This window comes from Protopterus annectens, chromosome 15.part0 (assembly GCF_019279795.1).
Source record: "Protopterus annectens isolate FY-2018-M chromosome 15.part0, PAN1.0, whole genome shotgun sequence".
In the NCBI taxonomy this organism is placed as follows: domain Eukaryota; kingdom Metazoa; phylum Chordata; order Ceratodontiformes; family Protopteridae; genus Protopterus; species Protopterus annectens.
The window spans coordinates 581,384,382-581,397,393 of record NC_056749.1 but is presented as its reverse complement, the minus strand read 5'-3'; the positions used below and the strand labels follow the sequence as shown (position 1 = coordinate 581,397,393).

The following is a 13,012-nucleotide window of genomic DNA, read 5'->3' as shown; positions in this document are numbered from 1 at the left end:
CATTTGGAATCTCTGGGTTACAATTAGTACTGTATCCTTACAGTTCAAACACTCACTGATTATCCTCATATCCTAAAAGGTGCTCCTAATTCTTCTCTCAAACAGAGCCATCTCTAGCCTATGGCCTACCAGGATGTTATTTATTGAATGCAGTATATTTAATTGTATAATATTTGAAAAAAAAATATTTATTGCACAGTGCACTTTTAAGGAAATCAATTAATGTGTAATTGGGGGTTTCTCTGGGTATAAATTGTGAGCCTGTTTGAAATTAATGTATCCTTTGAAGGCAAATGGCTGAGGTACTGGATGTTATAGCTGGAAAGTAAACTCCTCGATCGCTGAATGTTTGTTGCTTAAGCTGTAGGCAGGACTCTGTCTGTGCCATTAGTGAAGACTATATATTTTTTTCTTTTTTTGCCAAAACTAAATTTTCAGGTAGGAATCCGACAAGTCCGAGTAATTGCCTTTTGGCCATGGTAGATATATAACTATTGTATACAATGATACCACATGATAAAGCAACAGAAGTCACAGGTATGGTATTAAGTAATAATAAAGCATGTGATGAGTTGGCTATGAATAAGCTTTGTTTGATTTCTAGATGTAATTTTAACTAACAAAGGTATTTTACTCAAAATAATATTTTAATGTCATAGAAGTGCAGTGACAGGGCCAAAATGGCCAATTGAAATACTAATTGTTTCACAGGTATACTAGAACAAGAAATCATCATATAAGATTGTATATAATGGAAATATTAAGATATATTTTGTTTTATTGATAATATGTCTGTACTGTGGCAAGAACTGTTCTTTCATTACTTGAATATATTACTAGTCAATTAACTGGAGTGTTGTATCTTCTTTACATGGAATATAAATAAACTTTTTAGATACTATGTAACATACTATGTAACATAAACTTAAAATTGTATGAAACTGGATACTAAGAAACCAAAGAAAAAGAATACCTATCTGAATGCTACCGACATGCATTCAATTAGTAGTAAAAATGTTATTATTTCATATGTCAGTACTCTAGATCTACATCTGATATAGAATATAAGCAATCTAATACTGAAGAGGCACAATATTTTTGATAAGAAATATAATAAGAAAATTACCTCAGAAGTAGAAGACAGGATTAATGTTAACAGTTCAGATTTATATGCACCTTATTTTTACCAACAAATGGATAAGAAAATAGTAATCTGTAAGCCTATATTTAGTTTGACATTTTAAGAGTTGCTTATCATATAAAAATAGTTAATTTTCATTTTGAATTTACTACATAATAACCTGGTAAATGATCTTGTCCTTGTCAAACCCTTATCAACCACAACCCAGGCCACATGTGCAGGAGCAAATATCACATATTTATGGATAATTTAGTATAACCAGCTATCCAAAATGTTTTTGAGAGGTGGGAAGAAACTCATGTACCCAGAGAAAACTCATGCGGACATAGGGAGAATACACAAAACTTTATATAAACAGTGAGTACAGCTAGCATTCTGTCCTAAAAGAATATGTATAAAATAATAAAAAAAAATAATAACATAAGAATGTTGTCAGAAAACAAAAAACAGCTGGTGAAACTGAAGTTTACCTATAAAAGAGCTAGGAAAATTAAACACATTTTGTATATGAAAGGACATTTATTCATAGATAAGTACTCGGCTAGCTGCCTTTGCAGGCCATTTTAAGCCTAGCCAATTTCCCTTTTTGTCCTCAAATTAACCTACCTATCCCATTTTATTAGACAATAGGCTTATCCATCCTGTGGTCGATAATTATGTATTAGTCCTAGTGAGAATAACTGGGGTCACACCATAAATAATTTGCGGGGACCCATGCATAGTATAAAGCATTTAGGAGCTGCCTCTGTCCATTAGTAGTACAAGGTCCACTCCTGATGTAAATTTTCTGTTTCCCATTTATAGATCCAAGTTGTGATTGAATATGGTCAGGAATTGACTTTGTTTTATGTTGAGGAGGAGTCTGTTCTAAAGCAACGGTATCCTCTGTGAGATATACCTGTCCCTCCAAACTATTCTGTTAATGTTGCATAAGAGATTTAAATCCCTAGACTGGCTATTTATGATGCCATTTGACTTGCTGATGTGCAGCAAATCCATCAGTATTGAGTTGGAGGATGCCTTGTATGCCAAACACATATCACCTCTTAGCAGTCTGTAGGATACCGAGTATAGTAACAGGGCTTTGAGTCAGTCCATGTTGAGCATGTTGTTTAGGCCTTCTATCGTTTTGTAAGGTATCCTTGTGAGTGTTCCATTTGGTGCATTTGTCTGGACAGACACATGCCAAAGGGGGCATTATATTCAATGATTGGTCAAAGGAGGGATGAATAAAGGGTGACAATGATATCCCTATATCTAGACACAATCCCTTTGTTTATAAGCTATGCAGTATAGAATGACTTTCTTACAATAATGGACACATGTTGTTCAACAGTTAGGTCACTGTCCACATAAGTTTCTAAATCCCAAACAACTGGCTCAACTTTTAGTGACATATTGTTAATATGGTAGTTCCCTGCAATAGATGATTTTCCAAAGGATACAAAAATGCATTTTTGGCACTTAGTTTCAATCCATGATTTTGCCAGCTTTATTTGGGACAAACCTTCCTGCAGGATGGCTATGTTATTTTGGGATTCAGTGAGTGTTCTTAGCTTGTGGTCATCTGCAAACGTAGTCAGACAGAGCCTTTTGGTATTGGCTTTTACCTCAGAAAAGCAGATGCCAAACAGGAGAGGTCCCAGCACAGAACTTTGGGGGACTCCAGTTGTGATTGATCTCTTTGTGGAGGTAACTTCCCCTATTTTTGATTTCCTGCATTCTATCTGTGAACCATCTGGCATTCCAATGGGTGATATAGGGATTTATTCCCAGTGTATTTTGCTTTTCTACTATGCCTGAGTGTGAAATTGTGTCAAAAGCTTTGGCCAGGTCAAGATATGTGGTATGTACTATTTTGCCTTCATCTATTGCTTTTAGAGACCTTTTCAAAAAATCCATCAGGTTGATTAAGGGTGGCATGTCCTTGACAAATCCAATCTGAGATATGGTCCAGTGTTTGAAGGTTTCCTATGTCTTGATTGATTAATTGAATGATAAATGTTCCCATGACTTTGCATATGAGGCTGTTCTGGGTCTGTGGATGGTCTTCCCTGATGCAGGAAAATACTTATAGCAGTTCTCCAGACACTTGGTACAAAACCTGTATGGGGGCTCAGATTGAACACTGTTGTTATATGTGGTGATTGTGGTTATTGCAAGTGTATATCAAAACAAGATAATTTTCTACAACCAGTTACTTTGAAGAAATGTATTTCTAAGCAATATTCACACTGTAAAAGCAGATATGTTGCATACATGACTATCTGTATTTTATATAACACATTTTTACATCTTTAAAATCGCTAGAAAGATGAATGACAGAATCTAACAGAAACATAGAATTATATATAAAGGCAATTATTTTATGTTTCATATACTTAAACATGAACACCATCAGGCTAAGGAGTGTGCTGGAAAGCGTATTAGAATTAAAAATATATGTAATTAACAGACCTTAGTGAATATAATTACATTTTTATGGCTAAAGGAGATGGTTTCTGCTGAAAGTAAGATCATTATAACATTATGTACCATTGCAATTAAATAAAAATATAATTTATTTATAGCTGTTAAAGTTGGGACAATCTATTCTGAAGTATTCAGGTAGGGAAATATTTACTGGATAAAATATATGTGCATTAAAAGAGTTTGTCATATTCATTTTATTAATTATTTTTATATAACTCAGAGTTCACGAAATAACACCTCAGAAAAATAGCTGAAGAATCAAAACTAATACTTTAAAAGTTTTATTAAGCATGTTTGACACATATTAGGTCTTATTCAGAGTAACACTAGTATATACAAACTTAATATATATACAAACGAACAAAACGACTGTTGAACCCACAAATAAAACTCCAACTCCTGGTGCAGGATAAATGATATACAGTGCAGCTCGAACAGGAAATTACTTTGATTGAATAACAATACAATTCATTTGGTTAAGCACTTTCATCTGTTCATATACAGACTTTCTCAGAACCCTGAGGAAGTCTGTATACGAACAGATGGAAGCGCTTAACCAAATGAATTGTATTGTTATTCAATCAAAGTAATTTCCTGTTTGAGCTGCACCGTATATAATTTTTCCTGCACCAGGAGTTGGAACTTAATATATATATTTGCGCCTTCATCATGTGACTTGTCATATGACTCTACTAATTTTTAAACTTACTATTCCTTTTTAAAACACACTTATATTTAAATACTCCATTTAATCCTGGATACACGTCTATATTCAGTATTATTTGCCATTTTAACTCTATATAGTCTAACTCACCTTTATAGTGCACTGGAACATGATTTAAAACATAAAACACAAACTTTTTTAAAATCAATACAATTCATAGAACATTTACATAAAGTGTTATCTTCATCCTTATTTTTAGCAGCATATTGGTATAAATATGTTTTTTAAACAATCTGTTGGTTTTACCTATATAAAAAGTATCACAGGTTGTCCATTGAGCAGCATAAACAAAAAAACTAGAATTACATGTAAAAAAAAAAAAACGGTGACCCATTTTAGTAAGGTGGTCCTTTTAGTATTATAACAATACATGTTCAGACTACTAGAAATAAACCTACACATTGAGCAATTGAAGTATCTCATCACTTGCTGACAGACTATGGCAATTGTTTTTAATAATGTCTTTAATGCTGTCATTGTAAACTGTTTTTACTTTGTAGGCATGTAGCCCCTGTTTATTAACAAAAGGGGAAGAAATATTAAGCATTATTTGGAAGAAGAGCCTGATAGTATTGAACAAGGGACAAGAGTGACATTTAAGTAATTTACTCTATCAGAAATCTTAAGTTATTGTATGCAAAGCCCATTATACATTTACACTAAATGGCCTTTAGCAAGTCATACAACAAAGGAGCATTTAAGTCTTCTTATCTATGATGCAATAGAATTGTATTTTAGGTAGAACCTTTGTGTGTTTATGTGCCTGTCTGTTCATCCATTCCACCTGTGTATTATGATGTTTTATTTTTTCCTTCTACTTTTTTGTTTTTGCCTTTTGCCTCCTTCTCCTCCTCCTACTGCACTTGAAACCACTGGGGTCCTCTCAGAACACTGAGGGGAGAGGCAGTTGGAGGGACCATCATACAGGGAGTCATGAGAGTAACTTGTGTCACCCTGGCATCCTATATATGAGCATATATCAGCAAAACTGTAATTGCCTCTGTAATTGTTTTTACTTGCTATTGTGTAATGTTTCTGGAGCTGTTCTCCCTGGGCCACTGCTGAAAAAGGGCTATTTTGTAGCTCAGTCAGACTATTCCTGGGCAACAAATGTAAAATAAATAAATAAATAAATAAATGAGTGCATTTCTATTGATGCTAACAGCACAACTGGGCAGAGGGACATGAGATAGACAGCATCATGGAGACACAATGCCTTCCCAAAGCAGGTGCATACTTCTGCACACTTGCTAAGATGGCTTTCACCAAGTGGTGTCTTGGTGACATGAATATCTGCCCCTAGCCCCTGATTTACATCATGACCTCTGAGGGGTCATGGCATTCTGTGACTTGTTCGACCTTTCCCTGCCCCAAGGATGGGCAGATCCATCTTCTACTGCCAGCTCATGCTGCTATTCAAACTTGGTACACCTGAGCCATAGCTGGGGCTATATCCTTCTATGCCAACAGAGATGGCATTATGGTGTTTTGTTTCAAGCTAACATATACTGTTATTAAGGATACTGCTCTCCACACTGGTTTGAAATGTACTGCCACTATGTATAGTGCTCTTTACATCCTTCATAATGCAAGAACTTCTGAGACTGAGATACAGGAAAATACATTTTAAAGTTTTTACTCATTCTAAAATATTTAATATTGAAGTTATCCCGTAGTTATTTACTAAGTCAGTTTAAAGGAACAGATGCCTTAATCGCAATTCTTTCTAGTCTGCACTTTCATTTTGAAGTATTATTATATGGTACTGGTTTCTATTAAAATTCAGGCTGCTCTGGTTAGAGACTAATTCCAGCCAGAATGTATTAAACTGGAAAAAAAGAGATTTGAATAATGTCACAGAAATAATACACTATCTTATAAAGTTTCATTTTACCCTGCAGCAACAGAACTGTACTGTTTGAACTCTGTTTAAATGTCTGCATATTTATGAAGGAAGTACACCAGTACAAAATTCAAAGCTGACATTCTGGTTAACCTTTAATTTATTATATGCAAGACTATTTTAATGCAACAATTGCACGAGGTTCAATAATTTAGACATATGTAATTCAGGGTTACAAACTAACACAACTTTTATCAAGATCCAGAAAGAGAATGACTGCTGCATTCTTCTATGATCATTCACTGAAACATTTCCTCATATTTATTGTTGATAGTCTACATAAAACCAATTGACAATGACAAATATTCAAGTATTAAGGAAATACTGTCCAGACTATGCATTAAAACAATTTAAGTAATGAAGAATTCTAAACTAACACAATAAATAGTAACACTGAAATGATGTCACAAAATGTAGACAGCAGCAGCCTGTACAAAACCAAGACTGATAGGGTCTGGGTCTATATCATCAAATCGAAAAGACCTGTAATCAAGTCTTGAACCCAGGACGCTGTGCACTATAATCACAGCAACATACCTCTACATCATTTGAGCAATCAAACGCATTTACATAAAAAATGCCGGTCATCGAGGTGTTTATAGTGAGATTGTGGTACAGTGAAGACTGGAAAATTTGCCCTTTCCTCACTGCAGTGCAATCTTGGAGTTGGTATATATAGTTAGCGAGGGGTTTGGGGTGTGCAGTAACAATGGGAATCCTTTCATGCTTTGTGGCAAAACTCTACCTCTTTCTTGAGGTTCACATACACTATTGGTTTGAATTGTATTAACTATCTTGACATTAGGTTGAACAAAGATCTAGCAAATCAGTGTTTTGTTTCCACTATACACAGAAAGGACACATTCTCCAACACACATCTCCATTTTGACAGTGGCCACCCTTTCCACCAAAATAAGTCAGGAGTAAAAAGAAAAATGGCAAGGTTTTCCCATTTAATTTCTGATGCAGTACTTTTGGAAAAGATACAGCAATTCTTTGCATGTTCATTGAATGTGGACATCCCACCTATTTACTCAGAAACATTCAACCTGATGTGGTACATCAGCGCTATGGTAGATTTGCACACATTTTAAGGATTAGATCAAGCATTACAAACAATGTGGGGAGACTGCTGCAGACACGATGAGTAAGTGTATGTTTGATTCATTTACCCACATACTTTCTGTACCATTCAGCGCAGATGTTTTGGTCGCATTAACATAGTGAGGTTGGACTGGGACATTGTTTTTTCTGAGGAGGTAAAAAAGATTATAGGAACTGCCCAGTGATAGTGTATTCTAAAGGAAGGAGCATTGAGACTTTGTTAGAATTACCCACTAGTGGTAGAAAATCTGTGGTGACTAATGGTTCCTTGCGTAAATGTGGGTCCTGCAAAATGTGCAGATAGATACATTAGGGTTCATATATTAAAAATTTTAACAGAACTATCCCATGTCTAGGGAGATGCAACTGCAACACTGCACACATAGTATACGTGGCTACCTGCAGTTCCTATGATGCCTTTTAAATAGGGAAAACTATCAGAAGACTTAAGGGCAGGATCCATGAAAATATGTATGACATAAAGAAACAGAAAACTACCAATGCCTTATTTAGACATACTTTGGATTGCCCAAAATACAAAAAAAAATTCCTGTTCTTCATTACAGACAGGGTAATTGTGGCAGACTTTAGTGGAGACTTAAACATACAACTTCAGTTCAAAGAACTAACCTGGCAACTCGGACTTAATGCAGCTGCTGCTCCAGGCATTAATGATGCAGTTTCTCTTTCTAGGGTTTTAAAGATGAAAGTAGCTTTAGTGTGATTTTTAACTTCAATTTCAACACATTTTTCAGTGTAAAACTGTGCATGTGATTGATTTAGTATTTCATTATTTTGTCTCTGAAACACAAGATGTTTTAAGAAATTGCACTTGGTAGATGAACGACATCATAATTTATTCTTCTAATTCAAATTTGATTGGATGAATCGGATGGCGCAGTGGTGCAATGGTAGCATTGTTGTGTCACAGCTAGAGGTTCTCAAGTTCAATTCTCGGCTGGGGAGCTTTCTGTGTGGCGTCTGCATGTCCTCCCTGTGTTCGTCTGGGTTTCCTCTGTGTGCTCCAATTTTCTCTCATGTTACAAAGACATGAATCTGGAGCATTTCTCCCCAGGCCTCCACTGAAAATTGACTTTGTTCCAAGTCGAACTTTCCCGGTAAACAAATGTTAAATAAATAAATAAATAGTTTGTATGTAAATGTTTTTTAAAATGGGCAGACTGTAACTTTGATGAAGTCTTTCTGTTTGTAAGATGAAAGTGCTCAGTCTGTGGTTTTATTACATTAAAAGTTGTTGAAGTTCATTGTGGAGTAACCATTCCACTTTTTGCTTTTTATTTTTGCCTGGAAGGATGTTAAATCCACGTCTATATTACAACGTCGAAACGTTGTAATATTGAATGCCTAAACATCAACCCGTATTCATCGAAATGCATTTACGTGAATCGATGAATACTTACATCGCAAAAAAACACTTGCCCCACAATCCCACTTAAGTAACCTAACCTAAAACAACCCCACAGCCCCCTAACTAAATATACCAACTCCAAGATCGCACTACAGGGAAGAAAAGGGCAACACCGTGTAGTTGGCCAACTACATCTTTGCCCTGGAAGTATTCATTGATTTGCATAAATGCATTTCGATTAATACCGTTCGATGTTTAGGCATTCGTTATTATGACATTTCGACATTGTAATATAGAACCGTTAAATCCACAGGGTCTGAATTGCGATTTTACTGGAGGTAAGCTGTCTGCAGTGCTGAGTATTATTTCTGCAACTTTTAAGATAATTAAACACGGTCTGTGATTATCCTTTGCTGACATAGCAGTTTTTAATTCATAATTATCTCTGTAGGATTTGATGTTACCCTTGAGCTCTTGTGAATTCATTTGAGGTTATGACGTGCTCAGTTGTTGTTCTAATCTTCAGGGCTATGAGCTTTGTCTTTTTATTTTGGGATTTGTCTATAGTTGAGTTCCACCACAGGGATTTGTTCTAAACTTGGTATTGTATTTGTGGTGTTTAGGATCATGAACTTCTAAGGAAGAGATGAGATGAGAGGATGAACTTTAGGCATATGCAATGGTATTTGTTTTTGGGACATTGAGGGGTGGGGGACTATTAAACCATAACAAGCTATAGTCAAGTACAAAGAAACTGGTCTTGGAAAATTCTCTAAAGATGATTGGGTTGGTCACCAACCTGTCCTGGGACAATGGAGAATAAAACAGCTGATCTGATCTGATTTGACTAGTGAGGGTATATGTGATAAAGAGTGAGGGGTAAACAGGGGCTGTGTTGGTGAGGACAAGATCATGTATGCTAGTACTTCTTGTGGGAGATAGTACTATATGACTGAGGTAGTCTACACTGATACAGCCAGGGAAGCGTTGAGCTTATTGATTTGTAGAGGTGAAGGTGTGCCATTTTATGGGGTGCAGTTAAAGTCTCATAAAGGGTTCTTATTTACTGATATTAGGTTGTGAAAGAGTTTGTGGTCATTGTCTTGGTACTAACCTAGAGGTAATAGTGCTTAAGAAAAAGGCAGACACACCTCTACCAAAGTTACTGCTATCTATATTCTTAGGTCTAAATGAGTAGCTGTCAGAAAAGCCAGATAAAAAGGAAGTGCTCTGGAACCAGGTTTTAGTGACCACACAAATATCCACATTTTCCAGATTTAGGAAGACATCAAGGGAGGGTATTTATCTAAGTAAGTTCCGAGCACTAAACAGCACTACACCTATGTTTGCCAGATTTGAATTTCTATTTATTACAATGGTAGCCTGAGTGGAATGACATTGCCTAAAAAGACACTATGGGGCTATGAAAGGTCTTATCAAGTATGCAAAAGCTCTGGGAGATAGGTGCAAACCATCCATGGTGAAACAGATGGGACCATCTTCCATCTCCTTCCATGCTGACTCACATTGGACCCCCTCAGAATGACAGCAATAACTATACCAATTTGTGAAAGTTAACCATCTTTTGTTTATATGGCATCCTTCTCTGTGATGTTAGGACACTGCTTAAGACTATTGTTGTTCCAGTCTTAGAGACAGTCTCATATAGCTCTGTCATGTCCCTTTTAAGGGGGTGCATGTCAAGATATTCACACCCACATGAACAATGACAATGTCATATTCCTACTTGGCATTAAGTGAGCTTGAGCATCCTTGTGCTATGGCAGGGTCTAGGATATGACAAGCTATTACCCTTTTTTTGCTCAGTCTTATGAGTGGTGCATCTGTATTTCAAACTATGGAGTCACCTATAACAAGCACATCACCATGGCAAGTGGACTGGTCAAACCACGCTGGTAACACTTGTCTGTAGTAGTGGTAGAAGAAACTAAAGGAGATAATGAAGAGTATTTAAAAGAATTTATGAGCACTTGTATATTGTTGAGAAAAAAGCTTTAATTAATGCATTACACAGATATTCATTAAATTGTTTGAATTTTGTCAAGTTTTTATTTTTTTATAGTTGAGAAGGTGGAAAGACCTTCCAGTGTTGGTTGGTGGGAGCATTTCCTTGCTTATAAGGAATTGACTTGGCAGATTAGATTAAACATGTGTAGTTCACCAAGTTTGAATAGTAAAATTTCAATTAAGAGTGTTTAAATATACGATCTGCAAAGAGTGTGGGTTTTAGGTTGGCATAATGGTTAAGGTGTTTACCTTACAGACGCAAGGTGCAGGGTTTGATTCTCACATGGGGTAACTGGCTAGGCTTGAAATGGCTCACATGGGCAGTTAGCCTAGTTCTAACCTATGAAACTATATCTTTAAGATTTTATGTATTTGAATTGCATGATTTTTATCACACGTATCTGGCAGGTGGAATACCACAATCAAGAAAGTGGTCTGCCCAGGGGGAGGCTTCTCCATTGCATTTTGATTGGGTTTATCCTTGTGATTTCCCCAAATGTGGGAAACCCAACTGCATAATTTATGTTAGTGGGGGACTGCATTCACACTGTCATCTCAACTTGGGATTGGGGTTGGTGTAATAGATAAGGTGTTAAGCATCAACAGCAGGCTTGAATATCACAGTAATAAATACAATGCAGAAAAGCAGAAGTAATGCAGCAATGTTGGGTGTGTGATACTATCACAGTAAAGATGCAATAAAGCAGGTTAGTTAACAGTCAGCCATATCAAGGACACAACAGAGTAGTTAACAGTTATCTACAGCAAGATACTGCAATGCAGTAGACATCTGCCACAGCTGAGAAATACACAGCTGGGACTGGTAAGTAACAATGATAAACCCAATGTCATCAACAGACAAAAGGCACAACAATCTGCCAGGTACAGGTAGGCAGTAGTGTGTACTGGCCCAGAGAATCGGGCTTGGGAGTAATACATTTACCAAGATGAGTATTTACAACTATCATATTGCCACAGTTCAACTGGGGCAGACAATTCAGACTACAAGAATTGAAAAAAGGCTGGGTTTGTCATAATTGTTAAAATCTTCACTTCATAAATACAAGGTATAGGGTTTGATTCTAACCTCAGGATATTGGCTATGATTAAGATGGACCCTCAAGGCAGTTAGCGTAGTATTCACCTATGAATTAAAGGTGCTTACAATAAATTGATATCAAGAATAAGAATGCATGGAACAAAAAACTCCCCATTTAAATTATATATACATACGATTGCTTTCAAGGAAAGGGCATCACACTTGTACTTTTGTGCAATTCCATCTTATTATGTTTATCATATATTTCCCAGTCTCCCTAAAACCCCATGTGGCCATAACAATAACCAGTATATATGGTGAAATGAAATTCTCATGATACAAGTTATGGGTCCCAAGACTAATGGCCACTTCTCACCTGAATTGTTGCCATTTCCCTTTACTCTGTAAACTAAACAATATAAGAGTAACATTTAAAAATCCTGCAAAATACTGACTGACTTATGACAAACAGTTACAATACCTAGTATAATTCAAACAACCAATGTCATTCATGTCTTAAAAGTGTATATTTGTACCTGGAGGAGAGTCCTGTCTAGTCTCTACAGACACACGACCAGTATAGGATTACATATACTTCCAGCCACACCATCTTACATTTAATTTCCAAGAACAAACACGTAAGGACATATCATAAAGAAGTGTTTTGTTATCGTTATTATTGCTTTGTTTGGTTAGTTTGCCTATCATTTTATTTGTTTGTACTGTTATCTTGTTTTGTTGGTATATCTACAACTGGCCGAGATGACATTTCTTGAGCACTAGTTGTCCAAAGTACAAGATGTTGAGGAACACAATGCTAATTTCCATTGAAAATCACTGTTGGTCTGCTTTCCAAGTGCATGCCAACATTGATTCCTTTCTTTTGGGTGATTTCTCCCTTCAGGTTGGTGTGATTATGACGTGTGTATATATAAGTTTGGGAGTGTGGGGGGCTTTATCGCCCCCTACAAAAAACATTAACACTTTACTCTTCCATCATTCTGTATTTCAAGCATTGACTTTCAGTATTTTTGCTTTTTGTGGTTTTGTCTATTCAATATTCCAAAGTAGAATCATTCTGTTTATTTTTTAAAACACTTTTATAAAATTATCACTTAAGACACAGGCACACATACATTAATAGAAAAGAAAATAAACCATATTAACATTTTCTCCATTTGCCTACTTTATACATCACAGTTTTCTTTTTTTATAAATGTCATCAGTCCAAC

The 13,012-nt window shown here is 35.9% G+C and overlaps 1 non-coding gene across 1 annotated transcript; it reads left to right on the top strand.

Moving 5' to 3' along the window:
* Positions 1–11,134: 11,134 nt before the first annotated feature.
* On the top strand, positions 11,135–11,298 carry LOC122790216. The gene has a single exon (XR_006362969.1). It is a non-coding gene; the product is annotated as a U1 spliceosomal RNA (small nuclear RNA).
* The last annotated feature ends 1,714 nt before the right edge of the window (positions 11,299–13,012 follow it).